At 34.0% G+C, this 25,234-nt stretch overlaps 1 long non-coding RNA gene across 4 annotated transcripts in view; it reads left to right on the top strand.

The window, feature by feature from the left end:
* The window catches only part of LOC141410967 (uncharacterized), a 70,055-nt gene extending 45,619 nt beyond the window's left edge, over positions 1–24,436 (top strand). For 2 of the 4 annotated variants that reach the window (XR_012435792.1, XR_012435795.1), the window contains exons 2-5: positions 8,819–8,860; positions 19,305–19,434; positions 21,420–22,444; positions 23,893–24,436. This is a non-coding gene — a long non-coding RNA (uncharacterized lncRNA). Of the gene's footprint in view, positions 1–8,818; positions 8,861–19,304; positions 19,435–21,416; positions 22,445–23,892 lie in introns of all 4 variants that reach the window. The other 2 variants (XR_012435793.1, XR_012435794.1) reach the window with 2 other exon arrangements.
* Positions 24,437–25,234: the final 798 nt, after the last annotated feature.

Raw genomic sequence — 25,234 nt, 5'->3', positions numbered from 1 at the left:
CTATTGCAGATGATATGTTCCTATTACTTATAAGACCCTAAAGACTCCATTAGAGGACTGTTAGGTTTAATGAAACTTTTAGCAAAGTAGCAAGATACACAATAATCATATAAAAATGTATAGCTTTTTTTATACCAATGACAAATTTCAAAAGAAATAAAATCTGGAAAATAATCCTATTAATGATAACCACTGATCCAATAAAATATCTAAGAATAAACCTAAGCAAAGATGCAAAAAACCTCTATTGTGAAAATTGTAAAACACTAAAGGAAGTTGGAGAAATTATAAGGTGGAAAAGAAATTGATTATTCATGGATCAACAAAATTAATATTGTGAAAAACGCCATATTACTGAAAATCATTTTCAGATTCAATGTAATCACCATTAAAATTCCAATGATATTTTTCTCAGTAACAAAACATAAGGAGGATCCAAGATGGAGACTAGAGTGCAGAAGCAGACAGCATGAGCTCCATGAATCAAAAATTTTGCTGAGACACCAGAGCCACATTTGGCAGAAATACAGTGCCAAGGAGAATCAAAACTTTGACACCCTGAACCCCTAGCCCATAGAAAGCTTCTCCACTCCATGTTATACTGAGAAAACAGGAGGGCTCCTGTGCTCCCAGATGCCAGCTCCAAGCCAGCTCAGGAGACATTTGGCAGACCAACATGTGAGCACCAAGCATCATGCATTATTCTCTCAGCCAACCCTGGGATAAACCTGCATAGCCCCCTGTGCAGACTGCCCCCCACCTCAAAAAAAAAGAAAAACTGAACAATAAACAAGGAACTGAAAACTAACACACAGCAGAGTGGGCAGGACACTGAAAGCACACCAGAGAAGGGAGGAGGAGCAAGGAGCTGATCTCCTCATGAACTTTCAGTAAACAAGGGCTGGAAAGGCAGAATGGCTGACACCAGGCTTGTGATTAGTTGCTGCCTGAAATAGGGCAGGCAGCAGTCCACAAAACTCATCTCCTGAGAGAATGGGCAACATCCAAAGTCAAACAATGTTGCAAAATTGAAAAACAATCAGCAAACCAACATAACATGCTGACAGCAGGGAGCCAGCTGACAGATCTCTGACCTTGCCCCAGAGAAAGGGGGCAAGGCAAATAAGCACCCAGTAAACCAACACAGTGAAAACCCAACTCCAAAGCAGGATGGCTGGTGGGCCACAGAGCTGATCTCCAGAACCTGAGGACAAGTGACACCTCACTGAGGGAGGAGCTGACTAAGCAGCTGCTGAAAGACAGAAGAAAAAAAAGCACTATACAACCACCCAGCAAACTACAACAAAGTTTCTGCTTAAATAACAACACCAGGACTGAATGCTGGAAGTGTAACACCAGAAGTTAAACTAAGACTGGAATTCTATTGTAACCGAACCTGGAGTTTTTTTTTATATGTTTGTTTTTTTTGTTTCTTGTTTGTTTGTTCATCTCTCCCTGTTGATTTCTTTGGTTTATTTTTATTTATATTTTTATTCATTTATTCACATGTGCATATATTGTTTGGGTCATTTCCCCCCCTGCCTCCTGCCCCCACTATCTCCCCTCCACCCCCCTCGCTTCCAAGCAGAGTCTGTTCTGCCCTTATCTCTAATTATGTTGAAGAGAAGACATAAGCATAATAAGAAAGACAAAGCACTTTTGCTAGTTGAGTTAAGGATAGCTGTACAGAGAGATTCCTAGCATTGCTTCCATATTTTTTTGTTTTTGTTTTGTTTTGTTAGTTTTATTATTGTGAGTTAGTTAACACTAAATTACACCCAGACCAGGGACAGAAATAGCACACACACACACTAACCTAAAAACCTGACACAGCCACAAAACAAAGTTAAACCAAGGAAAAGAAAACAGGTGACTGAAACCACTAACTAGCCTATCAAGAACATAGTTATACAGTACCAAGGGCAGTGATGGGAAGAAGAAAAAGGGATGGAAACCATTCTGTCCCCCAAAATAATTTAATACAGGATTCAGTTCCAGACTCCAACAAAATAAAGATAAATGATGACTAGGAACCCAATGATGCCCACAAAAACATTCTAAAAGAAGAAATCCTTCAAGTAATCACTGAGAATTTCATGGAGATGTTACTAGACATGGTCAGCCAAAACATACAAGAGGCACTCAAGAGATTTCAAGACACCAAAAATAAAGAATATGAGAAGACATGGAAACAAATAAATGAACTCATAAGAGCCCTAAATAAACACCAAAGTGAAACAGAGAACACTATAAATAGAGAGATAAATGAATTAAAGACAAAAATTGACAATATTAAAGAGGAAGTTACCCATGATATGGAAAACATCAGAAAAAATAATGAAACAGAAACACAAAACACAATGGAAGGCCACTCCAACAGATTAGAACAAGCAGAAGACAGAATCTCAGAATTTGAAGATAAAATGTAAATGAAAGGAAAAACTGAAGAGCTATTAGTCAAGCAACTCAAGACCTGTGAAAGGAATATGCAAGAACTCACCAACTCCATCAAAAGACCAAACCTGAGAATCATGGGCATTGAAGAAGAAGAGGTAAAAGCAAAATAGATTTGCAATATATTCAACAAAATAATAACAAAAAAATTCCCAAATCTAGAGAAAGTTATACCCATTCAGGTACTGGAAGCCTCCAGGACACCAAAGATACTTGACTAAAATAGAGCTACACCATGACATATTCTCATTAAAACAAGCAGAACAGAGAATAGAAAAAGAATACTGAAGGCTGTAAGAGAGAAAAAACAAATAACATATAAAGGTAAGTCCATTAAAATCACAGCAGATTTCTCAGTAGAAAGTTTAAAAGCAAGAAGAGCATGGAGTGAGGTATTCCAGGCACTGAATAAAAATAACTTCAACCCTAGGATACTTTACCCAGCAAAACAATCATTCAAAATAGATGGAGCAATAAAAGTCCTCCATGATAAGCAGAAACTAAAACAATATATGACCAGCAAAACACCACTACAAAAGATGCTTCAAGGAATTCTGCACACAGAAAACAAAAGCAAGAAAAACCATGAGAGGACAGACAGCACCAAACCACAGGAGAAGAAAAGACAAGGAATCAGAGAGTAACATTGATTCATTTGCACACAATCAAACCCTTAAATAACAAAAACAACTAAATGACAGGAATCACCACATACATATCAATATTAGCCCTGAATGCTAACTCCCCCATCAAAGACACCTTTTGGCAAACTGCATTAAAAAGGAAGAGCCAACAATCTGATGTTTACAGGAGACTCATCTCATTGACAAAAATATGCACTGGCTTAAGGTGAAAGGCAATGGTCCCTGAAAACAGGCAGGAGTATCAATAGTTAACTCAGAGAAAGGAGACTTCACACTTACATTGATCAAACAAGATAAAGAAGGACACTCTATACTAATAAAAGGAGAAATACACCTAAAGGAAATAACAATTATCAACCTATATGCACCCAACATCAGTGCATCCAATTTAATCAAACATACTCTAAAGGATCTAAAAGCATATATAGACTCCAATACAGTGGTAGTGGGAAACTTTAATATAATCCCCATCACCAATAGATAGGTCATCCAAACAAAAAAATCAATAAAGAAATTCTAGAACTAAATCACACCATAGCTCAAATAGATCTAAGTGATGTCTACAGAATATTTCATCCAACCTCTGAACAATTTACATTCTTCTCAGCAGCCCATGGAACTTTCTCCAAAATTTGATCTTATCTTAGGGCACAAAGCAAGCCTCAGCAAATATAAGAAAATAGAAATAATCCCATGCATTCTATCTGATCAAAATTCATTAAAAGTAGAACTCAACAATGAAAACAATAGTAGAAAACATACAAACAACTGGGAGCTGAACAACACATTGCTCAATGATCAATGGGTCAATGATTAAATAAAAGACAAAATTAAAAGGTTCCCAAAAGTTAATGAAAATGAAAACATGACCTACCAGAACCTATGGGACACAGGAAAGGCAGTCCTAGGAGGAAAGTTTATAGCCATGAGTGGATGTATTAAAAGGACAGAAAGAACTCAAATCAATGACCTAATGTTACATTTCAAACTCCTAGAAAAACAAGAACAAGCAAATCCCAAAATAAGCAGAAGGAGAGAAATAATGAAATAAGGGCCCAAATCAATGAAATAGAAACAAAGAAACAAAAAACCATACAAAGAATCAATGAAACAAAAAGCTGGTTCTTAGAAAAAATAAACAGGCTTGACAGATCCCTGGCAATCCTGACTAAAATGAGGAGAGAAAAAACCCTAAATCACTAAAATCAGAAAAACAAAAGGGGAGATAAGAGCAACAGGAAATCCAGGGAATCATCACAGACTACTTTGAGAACCTATATTGTAATAAATTTCAAAATCTTGAGCAAATGGATGAATTTCTATATACTTACCACCAATCAAAATTGAATCAAGAGGATATTAATCACACAAACAGATCTATAACACAAAATGCAGCAACAAAGAGTCTACCAGAAAAGAAAAGTTCAGTCTCTGCTGAATTCTGTCAGACCTTTAAAGAAGAACAAATACCAACTTTTTTACACTTTTCCATGAAATACAAAGGGAAGGAAAACTGCCTAACTCATTTTATGATGCCAGTATTACACTCATCCCAAAACCAGACAAAACACCTCCAAATGGAGACCTGTAGGCCAATCTCCTTAATGAACATTGCTGCAAAAATCCTCAATAAAATAATGGCAAAGAGAATGCAACAATATATTTAAAAGATATTCACCACGACCAAGCCAGCTTCATCTCAGGGATGTAGGGGTGGTAAAACATAGGTGAATCTATAAATGTAATGCTGCACATTAATAGAAACAAAGATAAAAAATACTTGATCATCTCAATAGATTCAGAAAAAGACTGATAAGATTCAACACCATTTCATAAGAAAAACTCTAAGAAAACTAGGAATAGAAGGAATGTACCTTAACATTGTAAATGCTATATATGACAAACCTATAGACAACATTATACTTAATGGAGAAAAACTGAAACCATTTCCCCTAAAATCAGGAATGAGACAAGGGCACCCACTCTCCCCACTCCTATTCAATATAGTGCTGGAATTCTGAGCCAGAGCAATTAGGCAAGAAGAAGGAATGAAAGAAATACAAATAGGTAAAGAAACTGTCAAAATATCCCTATTTGCACATGACATGATCCTATGTCTTAAAGACCCAAAAAACTCTACCCCAAAACTCCTAGACACCATAAACAACTACTGCAAGGTGGCAGGATACAAAATAAACTTACAAAAATCATTAGCTTTTCTATACACCAACAACAAACAAACTGAGAAAGAACATATGGAAACAATTCCATTTACAATAGCCTCAAAAAAAATCAAATACCTAGGAGTAAACTTAACAAAGGACGTGAATGACCTCTACAAAGAGAACTAGAAACCCCTGAAGAAAGAGATAGAGGAAGACTACAGAAGATGGAGAGATCTCCTGTGCTTATGGATTGGTAGAATCAACATTGTACAAATGGTTATACTATCAAAAGCAATCTACATGTTTAAAGCAATCCCCATCAAAATCCCAATGACATTCATCACAGAGATTGGAAAATCTACTTTAAAGTTCATTTGGAAATCCAAGAGACTGCTAATATCCAAGGCAATACTCAGCAAAAAGAGCAATGCTGGATATATCACAATTCCCGACTTCAAACTTTATTACAAAGCAACAGCAATAAAAACAGCATGGTACTGGCACAAAAACAGACATGAAGACCAGTGGAACAGAATAGAGGATCCAGATATGAATTCACACAGCTAATTTTTGACAAAGGTGCCAAAAACATATGATGGAGAAAAGACAGCCCCTTCAACAAATGTTGCTAGGAAAAGTGGTTATCTGCCTGCAAAAAACTGAAACTAGATCCATGTTTATCAGTGTACTAGTATCAACTCAAAATGGATCATGGACCTTAATATCAGACCCCAAACTCTGAAGTTAGTGCAGGAAAGAACAGGAAATACTCTGGAAGCAATAGGTATAGGCAAGGATTTCCTCCTTAGAACCCCAGCAGCTCAGCAACTAAGACAATGTATGGACAAATGGGACTACAGGAAATTAAAAAGCTTCTGCACTCAAAAGAAATGGTCTCTAAATTGACCAGCTACCCACAGAGTGGGAGAAAATATTTTTCAGCTACGCATCAGACATAGGACTGATAACCAGAATATACAGGGAACTCAAAAAACTAAACTCTCCCCAAATCAATGAAACAATAAAGAAATGGGCAACTGAACTAAACAGAACTTTCTCAAAAGAAGAATTTCAAATGACCAAAAAACACATGAAAAAATGCTTACCATCATTGGCCATAAAGGAAGTGTGAATCAAAACCACACTAAGCTTCTATCTCACTCCTGTTAGAATAGCTATCATCAAAAACACCACCAACAACAGGTTTTGGTGAGGATGTGGGGGAAAAAGGAACCTTTGTACACTGCTGGTGGAATGTAAGCTAGTGCAACCACTCTGGCAAACAATATGGAGGCTTCTTAAAAATCTAAGCATAGATCTGCCATATGATCCCGCAATCCCACTCCTGGGGATATACCCAAAGGAAAGTGACTCAGGTTACTTCAGAGGCAATTGCACACTGATGTTTACTGCAGCACTATTCACAATAGCCAAGTTATGAAAACAGCCAAGATGCCCCACTACTGATGAATGGATTAAGAAAATGTGGTACTTATACAGAATGGAGTTTTACTCAGCCATGAAGAAGAATGATATCTTACCATTTGCAAGAGAATGGACGGAACTGGAGAACATCATCCTGAGCAAGGTTAGCCAGGCTCAGAAGATCAAAAATCGTATCTTCTCCCTCATATACAGACTTTAGATCTAGGGTAAATGCAGCAATGTTGTTGGACTTGGGTCACACCCTAAAGGGAGAGCATATATGGGAGGAATGGGAATAGGTAGGGAACCCAAAACTTGAACGTGTTTGATATCCCCACTACAGAAGAGTTAATACAGTAACCTTAAAACCACAGAGGTCAATGTGGGAAGGTGACGGGGAAGTAGTGAAGAGGTCAGGTAGAGATGAGTCAATGAGTCAATTCGGGTTGTAATACAGTTGTTCATGGAAGCAATGCTAGGAATCTCTCTGTATAGCTATCCTTATCTCAATTAGCAAAAACGCTATGTCTTTCTTATTATTGCTTATGTCTTCTCTTCAACAAAATTAGAGAAAAGGGTAGAAAAGTTTCTGCCTGGAAGCGAGGGCTGTGGGGGGTAGGGAGGGGGCAGGGGGCAGGGTGGAGAAATGACCCAAACAATGTATGCACATATCAATAAATAAATAAAAAAGAAGAAAAAACATTAAAATCACAAATATCATAAAAATCCAGACAGATAACATAGTATATTTCCTGCTAACTTCCTGGTATGGTTGTATTTCATTCCTTTCTTCTGGTCATTTTGCAAGATTGTATCATGTAAGGTACAACCTGATTTGTTGGGGTGAATACAATGTGAATTCACACAGAAACCCTCCCCGCTCATACAGCAATTGCATTCATCTGCCTACAAATTTAGGAATCCTATAATTCAACTTGTGATTTCTATTAAATATAAAGATCAACCTAAAAAAGAAAACATAATCATAAAATTCATATGGAAACTCTAAAGTTTATTAATAGCCAAAGCAATTCTGAACAAAAAAGCAATGCTGGAAGTACCATATACCTGAATTAAAATTATACTACAGAGCCATAGTAACAAAAAACAACATCATTCAGGCACAAAAGTAGACACATATACCAGTGGGATGGAATAGAAGACCCAGAAATAAGCCTATATGGCTACAGTCATCTGATTTTTGATGAAGATGCCAAAAACATGTATTGGAGAAAGCATTTTTAACAACTAGTGCTGGCAAAACAGGCAGAACACTCAAATGAGATCCCTATCTCTAACTCTATATAAAAATCAACTCAAAATGGACCAAAGAGTAATATAAGACTGGAAATTTGAAACTACTAAAAGAAAACATTCAGAAATCACTTGAAGATCTAGTCACATGCAATAGTTTTCTGGGAGCTACATTGTAGGCACAGGTAGGAACACTATTCCTTATACTTTGAGGTTAAATCAGTGATTCTTTTCCCACTTCAATGACCAGAATTAATTATTCTGATAGTTTCATAGTTTTGAATCTTTATCTCTTTTAGCCATTTGTTGAAAAGACTGTTCTACTGAAGAGATATGTTCTTGGTGCCTTTGTTGTCTATAGACAGGTGGATTTCTTTCTTAGTTCTATATTGTGTGCCATTGGTCTTATAGAAACTTTTTATGCAAGCACATTCCTAGTGTTGTTACTATAGCTTTGTAGTATAACTTGAAGGCAGTAATTGAAATACTTCCCATGTTTTATTTTTGTTCAGGATCAGTTTGTTTCAGTCTTTTCAGATTCCATGTGAATTTTATTATGATTTTCTTTATTATTTCTGTGAATAAGGTCATTGGTATTTTGATAAGGTTTGCCTTAAAGGTGTAGATTGCTTTAGATCATATGGGCATTTTTAACAAAGTTAATTCCTTTGTTAACATGAATATGGGCTCTTTCCATTTTTCTGTGTGTTTTCTTCAATTTATTAAATGTGTTTTATGCTTTCTCATGGTAGCCATTTGTACCTACTTGATAAAACTTCTTCCTAATATTTCATAATTTTTTTCTAACTTTTATAAACTGTATTTCTTTCTATCTTTTAAAAATAGTTTTCCTAAATGTCTGTTTGTTTTACCCAGGGCGTTAGAACCTTAGGACAAGGCTAACTGCAATGCAAGTTGGTAAGTAGATGCGATTTCTGATTAAAATTTTGTTTTCAAATACTGTAGGGATTGCCAATACACTTCTATGCCCATAACGTTTAGGGTCTCAAATACCTTAACATTTATATAAACCTTTTCTGTACAATCAATTTAAGTAGTCACACAAGCCAATAGCCATGTGTGACTACTTAAATCCATCAAAATTTCTTTTCTTCTTTTCTTCTTTTATTTTATCATTTTTACATTTACTTACATGTGTATACATTGTGTTACTCCCACCCTGCCCTCCATTTCCAGGCAGAACCTGTTCCACCCTCTTTTTTTCTGATTTTGTTGAAGCGAAAACATAAGAGATAATAAGAAAGTCATATCATTTTTGCTAGTTTGAGATAAAGACAGCTATACAGACAGATTCTTAGCATTGCTTCTATGCACTTGTGTATTGCAACCCACATTGGTTCATCTGTCTCCTTCTAGTGGCTTCTGCCAATTTAAGATTACTTTATTCACTCCTCAATAGGGAGCACATAAACCAAATTAAAGTTTTAGGTTTCCTTTCCTTTCCCTATTTCTCCCTTTAGTGTGCGACCCATGTCCAGTAATATTATTGCATTTCTTTTGAGTCTATAATACATATATGAGGGAGAACATGAAATCTGGCATTCTGAGCCTGCCTAACTTTGCTTAAGATGATGTTCTCCAGTTTCCTCCATTTACTTGTGAATAACAAAATTTCATTATTCTTTGTAGCTGAATAAAATTCCATTATGTGTAAATACCACATTTTCTGATTCCATTTAGTGGCAGTGAGGCATCTTTGTTATTTCCATAGCTTAGCTATTGTAGATCAGGTATTAACCAGAATAAAATATGGTTTTAGCATACTAACAGATGAATTTGTTCAGGTTAACTAGTAATGATATGCTGTATATTTATCACTGTAGATTATTAAGACAGGAATTCTATTTTGAGTTTTACCATATTGAGTGGCTAGATAGTCTGACATTTTCCTCATTGTAAAATGCTATCTTCATTGTAATTTGCTATATTATCTGTAACAGTTCAGAAAATCATTTTTATCCATAATTTACAGGCATACTGTGATGGAAACTTTTTTTAAAAAGTCAAGAGGTACTCCACAGACTGCAACTACTGGCTGAGAAAATGAAGCATATTTTGTAATTTTATAAACCTGAAGAACAGGTTTGCTTATCAGTTATTGTGTCCAAAAAAATAAGTTAAAATAGCTGAAAACTTTCACTAAAGGGATGCTTTAGATACATAGTGCAATAAAGCAGAGACTACTCATAGAAGTTATCATAGAGCCAAAGAAAACATCAATAAATAGTACATATTGGAAAATAAAATGAAACATAAAAAATCAGATAGAATTGGGAATAACAAATATGAGAGATTGAAACCATCCCTAAATACTGTAAGTTGACATCATTCCACTAGATATATGGAAAATGGAAGAATTTAAAAAGGGAGAAGAGAATGTACAGGATTGAAACTTCAACCAAGATTGTTTCCCTTGATTTCCACATATCCAGTTTAATCTTAAGGAACAATTTTAGTGCATAAAATACTATGTTTTACTTGATTGCTCCTGAATTAAATATTTTCAGAAATATGAAGCAGAAAATAGAGATGGTATATTCTTTAAAAGATTTTAAAATGTTCAAAACCTCAAAAGCTTCCCAGAAAACAAAGGAGCAGAAAATACTTACAAACTAGTTTCATGAGGCCAGCCTTGACCAGACAAGGGAAGTTAGGATAAAATTAAAACTACAAGCCAATGAAACTATGAGCCAACTCAGATGAAGACAGATGTAAAATCCTCAAGAAAATACTGAAAGCCGAATAGACGATCACATTAAAACTTGCCATACTTCATAAGCACAATGTTTCAGCATTCGAAAGTCAAGGGTGTGATGATACACATCAGCAGAATAAAGAATAGAAACAAATTATCACCTTCACTGATGCAGAAAAGGCATTTGGCAAAATTCAAAAGGCTTCTGAAACAAAAACTCTCATAACATAGATTTAGGAAGAATCTACCTGAACATAATAAAAGCCTTGCACAACACACCCACACATTGCATCATACTCAAGAGTGAAAAAATGAAAATATTTCCTCTAAGAACTGAAACAAGAGGAAGTGTTCACTCTTGTCATTTCTATTCAATATTTCCCTGGAAGTCATAAACAAAGCATAAGAAAATAAAAAGAAAAAAGTATGGATTGTGACACAATCTGAACGCATGTAAATTGCAATATCCTTGACACAAATTGTGATATTAAAAATATGGAGTTTTGCATGCAATTGAAAGTAGCTTGTTTTCATTTCAAAATAGATTGTCATATAATGAGTTGTTTTATGTAACATAAAATGATCAATTATTCTCAGAAGTACTGTGGAAATGCTTACATCATGGAGACATTTAGAACCTTGTGACCATCGCTTCTTCAGAACACTGCATGAAATAATAACCCTGAAAATAGAACCACTGATTGTTCTCTGTAAAATTATGTCTACCTTTTACTATATTTTTTTTGTCCATCAATGCATTAGTAATTATACTTCATAAAACGCTGGCAAACTGGCTTAAGTGGTAGAATGTCTGCCTAGTAAGCGCAAGGCCCTGAGTTTAAACCCCAGTTCTGCCAAAAAAAAAAAGTGGTTTATAGGGACTGGAGGAGTGGTTCAGTGGTACAGCGCCTGTATAGCAGATGTGAGGCTCTGAGTTCAAACCCCAGTATCACCAAAAAAAAAAAAAAAAAAGGGATTTGTACCTCACTAAATGTCTTAATGACTGCAGTTGTATATATTAAGGAGTTATATTTAATTTTTTAGCAAAACTATCTATGTGACATTGAAGAAATTGTTTCCCCTGTGTAGCTGTTTCACATTTAGAAATTAAAATATTTACCAAAAATACCATGAGAGATCTTTCACAATGAAGTAATTAGTGCCTCCATCCCTGATGCAGAAACCTGTGATTTTTAGTTTTTTGATATTTCTACATTTCTTCAATAAATGTCTACAAATCATATGGTTTGAAGCCTAAAATCTTGCTTAAGGGTGCACATTTATTTTTCAAAACATGTTTCCATTAAATAAGATGAAACAAACTAAAAGTGAGCAGAAATATCATTTTAATAATTTGTGAAAAATACACAGCTGTGGCTTTCATGTATACGTATATGTAATATCCACTATATTTTCGGTCTCCTAATAAGAACCAGGCATGCTAGTAGTTATAAGAATTTAATTGTACTCTCAAAAAACTCCCAGTTCACGTGGAGAATAAAAGATAAAAGTTATTACTTGCTAAGTTGTCAAAACTAGACAGTACTCCCAAGAAAGCTGCTTCTGAAAGTTTGGTAGGATTAGTAATTGTTTATGAAGATCAAAAAGTTTTAAAGTTTGTATTTGTTAGTTTTTCAGTTTTTAGAGAATATAATTCATACACCAAGTAATGTATATGTAAATATACATATATGTCTGTTATCAAAACACGTAACTAAACCTCTTGACTACATTATTTCAACTCTTTTCAAGCCCCATGCAACATTCCAGATACAATTTCCTCATTATCTTGCTATTCATATTATTTTCTCAATTCAGGGTGACCCACTACATTATTTGAGACAGTGTAGAAAGCTGATGTAGTTCTCATTCGAACCTACTAGTATTTGGAATTCCCTCTCTCACTTTTACTAAATCTTGTCTTTGTTGGAGGACTCCACTGCAAACCTGCTCAACCCCTGCCTAAGGTAGACCAACTCATGTTGTTCTGATTGGTTTGCTCTGCAGTGTTGTTGGAAATGACTCTGATTTCCTCATTCAGGATGTCTTGGTCAGTGAGAGAGATACGAGAAGGAGAATGTTAGCAAAAAATCCTACAGAGATCACAGAAAATATCCTGCAGTACTTAAGTAATTAAGGTGACACATCAAGAATGTGCAAAATGAGGTATTACACCTAAGAGAATGAAAAGGATTGTTTTCCCTAGCAGAGTGGTGATTCTACATATACCAATCCTATAGGACACCTCAGTGACACTCCCTTGGGTAACTTGGATCTCAGCATCGCAGCATCCTGACAAAATGAGCCCCGAGAAATTTCATAAAGTATGTGAAATTCAGACATAACAGATTCTACCATGTTTCTGAAAATAAACATTTAATTTTTCAAGTACAAAAGTATTCTGTCAGCAAATAGCTTAGTATTTTCATGAGAAAGCTAAAAATAGCAAACTAGCATCATACTTTTAAGAATTTGTAGAAAAGAAGAATTTTTAAAGTATCATTTTCACTATATCTGTTAACATACATCAATGTACAAATTATGTTTCACCAGGACATTTTTACACATAAATATCATACTTAGGTCATGTCCACCATCCCTCACCTTCTCTTACCCTAACACCACCCAACCCCCAGTCCCTGTCCCCTTATCCTCTTCTACATTCAGAATTTTGTTATTCTTCTTGTTGTTTTGATTTTTTTCTGTGAGAGAAAACATGCAATACCTGCCTTTCTGTTTGTGAATAATTTTGCTTAACACGATGCCTTCAAGTTCCAGTAATTTTTCTTCACACAACATAATATTCTTATTTATGACTAAATAATACTCCATTTTGGACACATATCGTATTTTCTTTATCCATTTGTTGGTAGATCCCATAGCTTAGATATTGTTAAAAGTGGTGTAATGAATGTATTTATACAAATATCTCTATTGCATGCTGACTTAATTTCCTTTGAATATATTTCCAGAACTGATATTCTCAATAATATTTGTTCAACATTTAGTTTTTTGAGGAAACTTTATACTGTTTTTCATAATGGTGCTATTAATTTTGCAACAACAGTTCTGAAGTGTTCAAGCTTTCCCACATCCTTGGAATAATTGTTATTACTTGTTTTTTAGTAAAAGCCATCATAACTAAAGTGAGATATAATTCAGTGGAATTTTGATTTGCATTTCCATGATGGATAAAGATACTTAATATTTTTCATATATTTATTAGCCATTTATTCTTCTTTTGAAAAAGTTATCCATGCAGATCATTTGCCTATTTTCATTGGATTACTTGTTTTTTGGATAATAGTTTTTCTTTTTAATTCTGTATGTGTACTGGATATTAATCACATCAGATGATTAGCTATAAAAGATTTTCTCCATTCTGTATGTTTTCTCTTCACTGTATTGCTTCCTTTGTTCTTCAGATGCTTTATATTTTCATTGTACCCATTTTTCTATTCTTATTTTTGTTTAATGAGTTATTGGAACCACATCCATAAAAAATCAATAACTGTGACAAGGTCTTGAACTGTTTTCCCTGTTTTTCTCTAGTACATTTATGTTTGGGATCTTACATTAAGGTATTTGATCTATGTGGAGTTTTTGATTGCAGTACTGAGATTTCAAATCAGGACCTCAGACTTTCTAGGCAGATACTCTACCAAGTGGGACTGGCAGAGGAGACCAAGGGAGGAAAAAAAGAAGGAAAGAAAGATAGCAAATAATAATGAAGTACATTGCACTAGTGTAGGAAAAAACACACTGCAAACTTTTAAACAACACCAAATGGGGGCAAAGAGTGAAGAAGTGTAGTGGAAAGGAGGTCATATCACCTTAAGCACAATGCATATGCAGGTGCAACATCAAGGCAAAAGGTCGACTTAACAAGAAATAGACACCTAAACAATGACAGACAAGAATGAAAATCAGGTCTTGCTAAGGGGAGGGCACTAATCAGAGGGAGATGGTTAAAGAAGGAAGTAAAGAAGGTGATTATATTTGATGTAATTTCTATATAAGGATGAATATAGAATATTTAATCCTGTCAAAAGCACCATAAGAGGGGGACTAAGGTAGAAAGGAGAAAAATGTAGGGAATGAAACTATTCAGGATACAATACACAAATACATGGAGATGTCATAGTTAAACTCTTTGTGTAGTTTTCTTCAACAAATACAAAGGTCTATTTTTCAAAAAAAGGGACAGGAAGGAAACATGTCCTGCCTGGGGACTGTCACCAGTGTGAGGGGAGAGGATATACCAAAGGGTGAAGGAGGGTGAATATGGTGGGATCATTATGTACTCAACTATGAAAATGGGAAAATAAGACCTACTGAAATTATTCTAAAATGGAGGATGGTAAGGGGGCAAAGGAGAATGTTGGAGGTGATGAATTTTACTAAGATATTGTGTAAGCATTTTTATAAATGTCAGAATGTACCCCTAGTACAACAATAATATGTGATCTATTTTGAAAAATATTACATGTGTTCATAAAAAGAATGTCCTTATATGCTATTGTATGGAACACTATGTACATGTCTGTTAAGTCCATATGATGTATAGTTTTATTAAACTCTCACTTTTGTTGTATTTTTGGTCTTAATAATTTCTTTATTGGTGAGAATGGGATATTGAAGTTACTCACAATAGTTATTTCAGGGGGTATTTCTCTCTTATATAAAGTAGTGTATATTTTAGACAGATGTGTGCTCTGTCATTTGATGTGCACATATTTGTAATAATTTTATCTTCTCTATAGATGTTTTCCTTATCTGTAGTAATGTTATTTGTCACTTCTGAAAGATTTTGGTTTTTAGTCTACTTTCTCAAGTATGAGTATAGCTTCTCCTGATTGTTTTTGAATATCTTTACTTGGAATATCAATTTCCATCCTTCCACTTTCATTTTTTTATGTTTTTGCCAGTCAGGTGGATTTTTGAAGGCAAAAAACCCGTTGTATCTTGTGTTTTAATCCAATTAGGCAGACTATCTCATTTAATTCAGAAATTAAGAACATATACATTCAGGAATATTATTGAAAGGCATATGCTATTTTCCAGCAATTTGTTTTTCTTCTCACTGTTCTGAATAATCTATGTTCATGTCTTTCTCCCTTATTCATCTTAGAACTTTGATGGTTTACTGAATTAATAATATTTGAATTTTTAATTCTCACTGATTATCTACTTTCTTAGTGAAAATTGTTTCTTGGGGGTGGGGTCTTTTGATTTTATTTATTTTGATTCCGCTTCTTAGTTCAAGTTTACCTGAAGTATCTTCTCTAATGCTAACTTAGTGGTATGAATACCTTTTTTTTTTCATTATCTTGGAAGATCTTTATTTGTCCTTTGATTCTGGTTGGTTAATTTTCAGAATAGTAATATGGGTTGGTAACTATTTTCTCTAAAATTATGGAATGTAGTTAGGCCCTCTTGGCTCACATCTATAATCCTAGTTATTTGGCAGGTGAAGATAAGAAGGATTACATTTCAAGGCCAGTCTTGGGAAAAGCTTTGCAAAACACCATTTCAGTAAATAGCCAGGTACAGTGGCAATCCCAATTATATGTACAGTAGAATCCCAATCTATGTGGGAGTCTGCGATCCAGAGGATCATGGCTCCAGGACACTCTAGGCAAAGAGTTATTGACACTGCATCTCAATGAAAAAAGCTGAATATGGTGGTGTGCACCTGTCATGCTAGCAACGTAGGGAAGCTTAAAATACAATGAGCAAATGGAGGCTGGCCTAGGCAAAAAAGCAAAACCCTATTTCCAAATAACCAAAGAAAAAAGGACTGGAGGCATGGCTAAAGTGGTTGAGCACCTGCCTAGAAAGAGAGAAGCCCTAAATTCAAACCCCAGTATCCTCCATGTACACATACACTCACACACACACACACACATATACAGACATGTATATATACATATATACACATATATATATACATATATATACATGCATATATATATTATGTAGAGAGAGAGTCAATGATGGAACATGATTGTGTTAATGTGTCCTTCTGAGGGGATTAAAGAGAGGTGGGAGAGGGAAAGAGAATGTTAGAGAGTGAAACACTTTGCATCTGCATATGAAGATAATATAACACAATACACTGAAAACTTGGAACAATAGAGGAGCAGAGCTATGGAGAAAATGTAAGTGATAGAGGGGGTTAATCTCATTAAAGCACAATATATACATGTATGAATTGACAATGTGAAATCACCTTGAACAATCAATAATGCACTTTAGCAAGTGAAAGCAAGAAGATAAAATACATCCTGTCTGCTGATGGGTACTAGTGAAAAGGAGAGGGTAAAAAGAAAAGACCAATGAGGGGTAATATGGGGAATGTATTTTGTATCTATGTATGAAAATAGAACAATGAGACCTGTTGAAATTGTTCTAAGAGATGGGGAGGCTGAATGAGGAAGAACAATCAAGGGGGTGATGCTAATTAAGATATATCATAAGCACACAGGTAACTGTCACAATGTACCCTCCATGTACAACAATTATATGGTAGTAAAAGAAAGAAACAAAGAAACAAAAGAAAGAAAAAAGGAAAGAAAGAAGGAAAACAAAGGAAAGAAGGAAGAAGGGAAGGTAGGAAGGATGGATGGAAGTAACCATGAGGAGATTAGGAAGAAAAACAAATGAAGTAAAACTGCCCCATATGCTTGTAATGGTTGAAGTAGAGTGAGGGATATATGAAAACTCATGATTTTTTTAATCTAATTCTAATCATGATTAAAATTTTTTGTATTTGTTAAGAAATGTGTAGCAATCCTTGACCAAAAACTTAAGCCATAACTAGAGTTTAGTTGGCAACTGATAAACAAAATAATCAATACAAAAATATCACTATATTTATAAGAAGTAAAGGGATATACAATAATATTGCAATTTTCTATATATGCTACAAATATACATTTAGTGTATGAGTAGAAAAACAGCAAAATGAAAACAACCAAATTTGGAACCAAAGAAGTACCTGTATGGAAATTATGGGTCAAATATCCAGTTTTGTATTTATTGTCTTTCTGAGTTTTCTTAATAGGAGAATTTTTTTAATTTACAAAAGAATATTATAGTTAGTCAATAACCCATCCAATTTACAACAGAATATTGCAAAAAGGAAATGGCTTGCAAATGCCACTGATTCATATTAAATGGATGTTTTATTTTACAATAGTAGTGGAAGAAAACATTCTCCAGCAGACAGAGGAAGGATGCTGTCAGAAGGAAGATAATACATAAATTCCCATTATTAGTAAATATTATAAAAATTCTTGGATGCACCAGAGATTCCTCAGAATAATAATAGTGCAGTGGTTGTTCTATTAAGATTGATTTTTTCCATTCAAAATTATGCATCAGAAATTTCTATTTTTTATGAAAACTTGTTGTATGATAACATTTAGGGTTACAAACTACAGCTTTTAGATTGGAATAAGTTCAGCCTTATTTTAAACAAAGAAAAAAAATAATGAACAAAACAAAAGGATGGGAAAAAGATGATTTTACAGACTTGAAAAAAATTATAGAAACTTTGTCTCCTCTATTTTTCTTTTCCAAGGTAGGTTAGGAAACTGACAAATCTGGAATTATTTTTATTTATAAAGACATGAATTTTTAAAATTGGACTAGAATGGAAATGACAAGTCATAATAATCTCAAATCTTCCACATACACATATCTTCCTCGGTAAATCAGTACTCCACTGGACAAAGTCATGGAACACATATCCCACCGAGTTTCAAAAGCTCCCTTGGAGACACAGTGAGGCTATGATGAGTGTCATATCAAGTTATACAGAATTCATTCTACTGGCATATCAGTTTTGTAGCATGATATCAGGGAAACCCAGAAGTACGTTCACACAAATCCAGAGAGTTCCAATGCAGTTAAAAATGTTAATTGAGGTAATGAATAGTTCTAATATGGACATGTATAGTTCTGGACATAAGCAGAATTTTTATGAGCATTTTATGTAAAATCCCAGTCATATTTCCAGTTTTTTAAATGTTGGTGACTCTTAATCTCCATGAATGAGGGGACGATAAAGGACAAATTTGTGAAAACTCTCAGAAATTATAGTATAAGGATTAAAGTATTCCAGAGATGAGTATTTATACATGTAAAACAAATGTATCACTTTTCCTGAGTACTCAACTATGAGGGAAGTAAAATACTAATCATGCTACATAAAAGTGATTCTTCAGATATCTTACCTGAATCATCCAAGGTAATTTAGTACAATTGTAAGAATTATAGATAAAGCAAAGTAACAAGCAGGAACTAGTTCCTAGAACAAAGAACCTACATTAACAATTAGTACAACCATAATCTGAGAATCTGGGTAGAATAATTTCAAAGGTCATCCACTGCAATCAGTGTGTGAGAATTTTGTTTTCTTTCTAAAACACAGAAACATAAACATATGCACTTGTTTATACAAATACATATGAGAGGTCATTATATCATATTATACATCTCCTTCCAAAGGACATGTGTTACTGAGTCATTGAAAATGGCCTAATAATACTTGATTTGTCCACTTAATTTTTATAGCAATCCTTTCAAAAGTGACTGCTATGAGAAACATCTTTTGTGATGGAGCAAATTCTTTCTTCATAGGAAATGGAAGACTTTCTTCAGAATTCTGGAGAATATGGTGATGTGGTGTTTCATCTCTGTCAGTAGCCAATAATATTACAGAAAAAAAGGTTAATGTAATATACTTAGCCCTTACACAGATCCACAAAAGGTAAGATAAAGTGCTTGTTTGCTGGATACTAACATAATTTGTTAAACTCTGAAAAGGGCTTGAATACAGAAACTTTGTGTGTCTCCATAGTGAATGGTTGGGTTGAAGATGCAGTTTAAGTGGTAGAGTGCTTGCCTTCTATGTACAAGGTACTGACTTCAAACCCTACTACCAATAAAAGGAAAAAAAGTGAATTGTTATAAATCTCTAATTCATCTTATAAGTCACTTTTAAATAGAAAAATATATGACAGATGATAAAACAGTGCAGAGGATATGTTATTGAAGATCATTTGAGCATTATTATTGTGATAGAATGATTATATTTCACAGGTGCAGTGAGAAGTTGGTATCAGAATGGAACTGCAGGCAGCTTCACAGTTTTGATAAAATTTTGCACTATTCTTGCTTCTTTTCCTATGCAGGATTCTTGAAAGCACTTTTGATATTACAGTTGTTATCAGAAAGTAACCAAATGTTAATAAGTTATGGGAGCAGCAAATAACCTTAAGCAGGTATTGAAAGCAGGCTGAATTTCATCATGCAGTTTAGGTGTCCAATGTAAGCCCAGCTCCATACTCCCCATAATTTTTAGAATAGGCTGATTCAACTAACTGTTCAGGGGCTATTTAGAGAAAATTAAGCCAGAGATCACCACCCCTGAGGCAATAACTATATATAACAGCTTGTTTTGAAGAACAGGACCTGGCCAATGTCTAAAGCAGAGAAATATACAAGAAAAGTGGAGACTGGTCTTGGCTGTGAAGTATACCCTGCACATTAAAGTGTTCCACCCAAGAGCTCTGCTTCTAACACATTAGATGATTTTTCTTTTTCCTTGATGAAGGAGGTCAAGGAAAGAGCCAAGAAAAAGCAAATCTTATAGAAGAAGAAATTCAGAAATCCCCAACTCCATAAAGTGTGTTAATGACTTATTCTCTAGTACAAAAAGTACACTTCCGTACACTTGTGGTATGCATGTAATTGTGAACTAAGTCTTAGTTTCCTGTGTGATGTGGACTTCTGTACCTCACGTAAGGATAATTTTTTTTCTAAAAACACAGCTACTTTACCATTCACATAATGTTGAAAGATAACCCTTATATTCTAGTTTAGGAGGCTTGCTTGTCAATTCAAAAATTAGTTCCTTATTTTAGTAGGTGTAAAAAGGATCTTAATTTATAGGAGATATTCTCAAGACTTTGTAGTCTTCAAAACTCAATATTACTATCAAGGAATTAACAGAAAGTTGAACAAAATTAATCAAAAATCACAATTTTGAGTTTTTTCACCTTCCATATTGTTATTCTCTTCAACATTTAAAGAAGAGACAAACCTGGCTGTATTGTAAATTCTGGGTTAATATAAAAATTTCCAGTTCAAATTTTCTTGGGAATAGATTACTTTATTTGTAATCTAAAGCAAGTCGTATGTACTACTTAGCATTAAGGAAGTCATTTCTCACAAACAGCTATCCACATCATTTTGTTTCTTGTGCATATAGAAAGAAAGCTAACTTTAATAAATAACATAAGGAACAGGAAGGCATAAGAAAATTTCTTACCATGTCACTCAAAGTGAAAAATAACAAGATCATATCAAATTTGTAAAATGAGAATTAGAATGAAATACAAAATCACCATAAATATGTAGCCATTTCTATCTTAATTAGGTACAGTTTTCCAACTAAAGTAATATAAATAGCTTAAAATTTTAAAAATTATTGAATTTGTCATTTATTACATTTTTGTAAGTTAGTGTAATTATGACTACATCATCCTCAGTTGACTACAAAGATATGTATAAGAAATGTAAATATTGTGTTTTCTTCACTTCTTTTAGTAACTCTTGCTACATTAAATGTCCTATCTTAATTTCCTTGTCTGTCATGTGTAAAGTGGTCAATAAAATGATCTTTTCATTTCTGTAAATTCTAACCTAATATACCTTAAAATTTTAGTCATGTAATATTTTCTGTATCAGCAGGTTCTATGAAGATATGATGGCAAAAAGCCAGACACTTTGAGATCCAACACTCAAAAATACAAGTGGATCCTCCAGAATGACCTTCTTGGTAATACTCTGGGAAATATACATTGAGAATGTGAGAAACAGCCAGTCAGTAAGATGATCCTTCAATAAAAAACAAGTCAGTTGAGTATATAGTATTTTAAAGCTAAAAAAATAAAACTAATGTCTTCATATTTTTTGAGTTAAAGAAATGAAAAATAAACTGCAAATTGTGATTTTAAAGTATCCAATCATTTTCTCTATGGCAGAATCAAAGTATCTTTAGTTCAAGTGTAATTCCCTCTCTGAGAATTTTTCAGTTGCTTCCTTCATTGTCTCATCTCATATTCCCGAAGCTTTCATTTTCTTTTCCCCTACTACATGGAAATTTCAAAAGCAACAAAAAATAACCTGTCTTATATTACTAGGAACTGCACATTTTCCATCAAAATCAATATTCACACTTTATTATGAGGTAATAATGCATCTCATGATGAATCACTGTGATTTTTCTCACTGTAGCACCACAACTGTCCTACTTTCTGCTGCCTTGGACACCCTTCTTATCAGAATCATTGACTTAACTATTTATTTATCAGAAAATACTCCAAAAGGTTCCTCTCTGAATTTGTTAAATTGGCACATGCTATGTATTTATAAAAACTGGTGTTTTTCCTCCTCTTACCATTTTTCATTTTTCAAGATGAAAGCTACAAAGAAGCTGCTCTTCATAGCCTTCATTTAACTCTCCAGTGGACTTGACATACTTTCTGTTCAAAATTTCAAAGCAATTTCAATTCAATAATAACCACTTTTTATAGAAAGTGCTGCTTCTTATGTATTGTAAAGTCGTATTTCACCTTTCTTATTTTATTCCTAATGCTTACAATTAATAATTTTGTGGAAATTCCCCCAGTTGTAGGTCATACAAAAACTAAAGCTTTATAACTCATAGTAGAAACAATGGAATCTATGAAGGAATCCATCATTGGATCCCTGAGGTAGGTATTCCTTTGTTTGTGGATCAGCCTGATAAAATTGTTCATGTAAAGGCCAAGGAAGCAGCTGTTAAAGTGAACTTTACAACAATGTTAAGTACACAGACCCCCACAATGCCTTGGAGATAGTCATTAATGATCCTTTCTTACCTTTATTCTTTATTAACTAGTATTTATAGAAATGATCACATCATCAGTGAATACTAATTTCATTCCATTTGAAGGAGGATTACTTTAAAAGAATTTATTTTATCCATCTGAAATTTGTTTTGTTTTCAGGAAGAAAGTTATTTTAAAGCTATATTTGACCTCAAAGACTTAATGGCTCATAAATTACTGCAGTGATTTTATTATACACTAATAATTTTGCATGCACATATTTATTCATAATAAGGGTAATACTTTATAGATATTACTAATTTTCCATAAGAAAAAATGGTGAACTTAAATAAGAAAGTGTTTTAATTATATATCTCAATTTCATGAATTTTTTGCTAAATAGTTGAGTTTAATTGTCATTATTAATAATTTAATTAGTAATATATAATGCATACAATAAAATTTACCAGTGTACTTTAGAAAACACACACACACACATATACTATATTTTAGCAGTTATGAAATTCTTGCATAATATATTTCAAGGAGTTTTTTTATATACCAATAAAAATGTGACTTGGTATCACAATCGTTTCCCATGTTTAGGGTTGTTATGCTAACACTGATAAGAAAAGCCTTTTGTTGGTTGTCATTCATGCTAAGTCCTCAATAATGAGGTAAAAGCAAGATTCATAGTGTATGATGGAAAAATGTGCAAGTAAAGGGAAAGATAAAATCAAATATCTTATAAAGTTTGAAAAAGAACAGTTCAAGAAACAGCTAGAACACAGATGTACTGAGAGAAATGCATAGTGACAGATGAAAAGTTTGCTAATTCCAACAATTCAGAGTCTTCAAGTCCAAGAACAAAATTGGGATTTTTATAACTTTCATGAGAAGTGCATGCATATTTTGAGGAAGGCAGTATCATGTTTGAGTGGTTGGCATTAAATAATCATTCAGGCTACCAACTGGAAAATAAAAAAATAGAAGGCAGAAATGTACAGTGAAAGTGAGAGATAGAAAACATAGCATTTCACCTACCATGACACAATTCCTGTTTAAAAGCCTCCAATCATTCTCAAATTGCAACTCTATTGCTTCAGTCATGGGACTTGGAATCACTCACTACCATTTCTACTTTGGGAAATATTTGCCATCCATAAGTTTCTAATTAGAAATGAAACATATGTGGACAAAAGCAAAAGTAGAGCACTTATAAGGCAACTCTAAGACATTTGGTTTGAATCACTGTAGAGCACTTTTCAGAAACTTTCCTTGACTTAATAAGCTCAGGCAAACTAACTTCCCTTAAATGTTGGTGTCTCTATGCTTCTCCTTAAACTACAAAGAGAACGCTATGAAGTTATCAAGAATTCACCACAAGTAGCCAGTGAAGCCTCTGGATCAAGCCATCTTCTGGATCGAGTTTGTTATGCACCATAGAGGAGCCAAGCATCTTCGCCCAGCTCACCATGATCTCTTCTTGTTCTATAACCACTCTGTGAACATGATTGGATTCCTGATGGCTTCTGTGATGACTAGATGTTCATCATCACAAGGTGTTTTCTGTTTGTTGCCAGAAGTTTTCTAAAATGAGAAAAAAAGAAGAAAGGGAAATGGTTGTATCTAAACCTGGAATAGGGAATGCTGCTAATGCCAGCAAGAAGAGACTGTGACGTGAGAATCCTTCCTGCCATGACAACACATTTTACAATTGACATTGTCTAGTAAAGAACAGACTGTGACGTGAGAATCCTTCCTGCCATGACAACACATTTCACAATTGATGTTGTCCAGTAAAGTTTTGTTTTTAAAGGAAAACATTTACGACATCAAACATTTCAAAGCAAAGAAAAAATGCGGGGAAAAGAGAAATAAACCTATGTGTGTTTACTTGAAATTTATGGGTGAAATTCATGTTATTCCCTCAACAATATACTTAACTGAGTTTCACTAGTTTTACATGGATGGAATACCAGTGAAAAATCCACTCGGTATCAATAGATTTTGTAAAACCTCAGCCTGCTTTAAATTTTTGGTGTAGAATTTTGTAGTTTTACTCTTTCTAAAGAAATAGTCAATAGTTAGACTTGTGCAAAAAAAATTAACTTTTCTTTTTATACTTGTGAAACAAGGAGTGCAGCTTATGTTCTCTGGTCCTCCAGTGTCAGCATGTCTTCTTTTCTGAAGGTCCTGTACAGATGTTTATCTTCCTCCTAGCAAGGTCATTCCTCAATAGAATTACAAAAATAATTTGTTCCATCTGCTTTCTACTATAAAATTAAACTGTGTGGAAAAGTGTTTTTGGATGGATTCATTGTCTTCTTTTAGCCCTTTTAACAGTTGACCTGCATTCTCTCACCCTTATTTCAGCCTTAGGAATAGACATAAAATCTCGATTGTTTAATTTCTCTCTCTCCAAGTGTACATGTGCACATATATGCTCATTCTTCTTTTAATAAAAGACATAATATCACTAAGTCCTTACAGATATGTTGTAAAATTGCTGAGTTTGTGGTAAAATTTTAAATGATAATTATTTTTCTATATATCCTACTTTGCAAATTTCAAGTCAAATTTTCCTCTTTCCATGGTATCCTGTAGCCTTAATCTTCCGTAACCCTAACCAGGAAAAATTAAATCAATTAGCATGGCTAAAAATAATAACCATCATTTTTCTTTAAGCCTAGT

The sequence above is a fragment of the Castor canadensis genome, chromosome 9 (assembly GCF_047511655.1).
Source record: "Castor canadensis chromosome 9, mCasCan1.hap1v2, whole genome shotgun sequence".
Lineage (NCBI taxonomy): Eukaryota > Metazoa > Chordata > Mammalia > Rodentia > Castoridae > Castor > Castor canadensis.
Note: the sequence above shows the minus strand (reverse complement) of the source record. Positions and strands in the feature narration are given on the sequence as shown.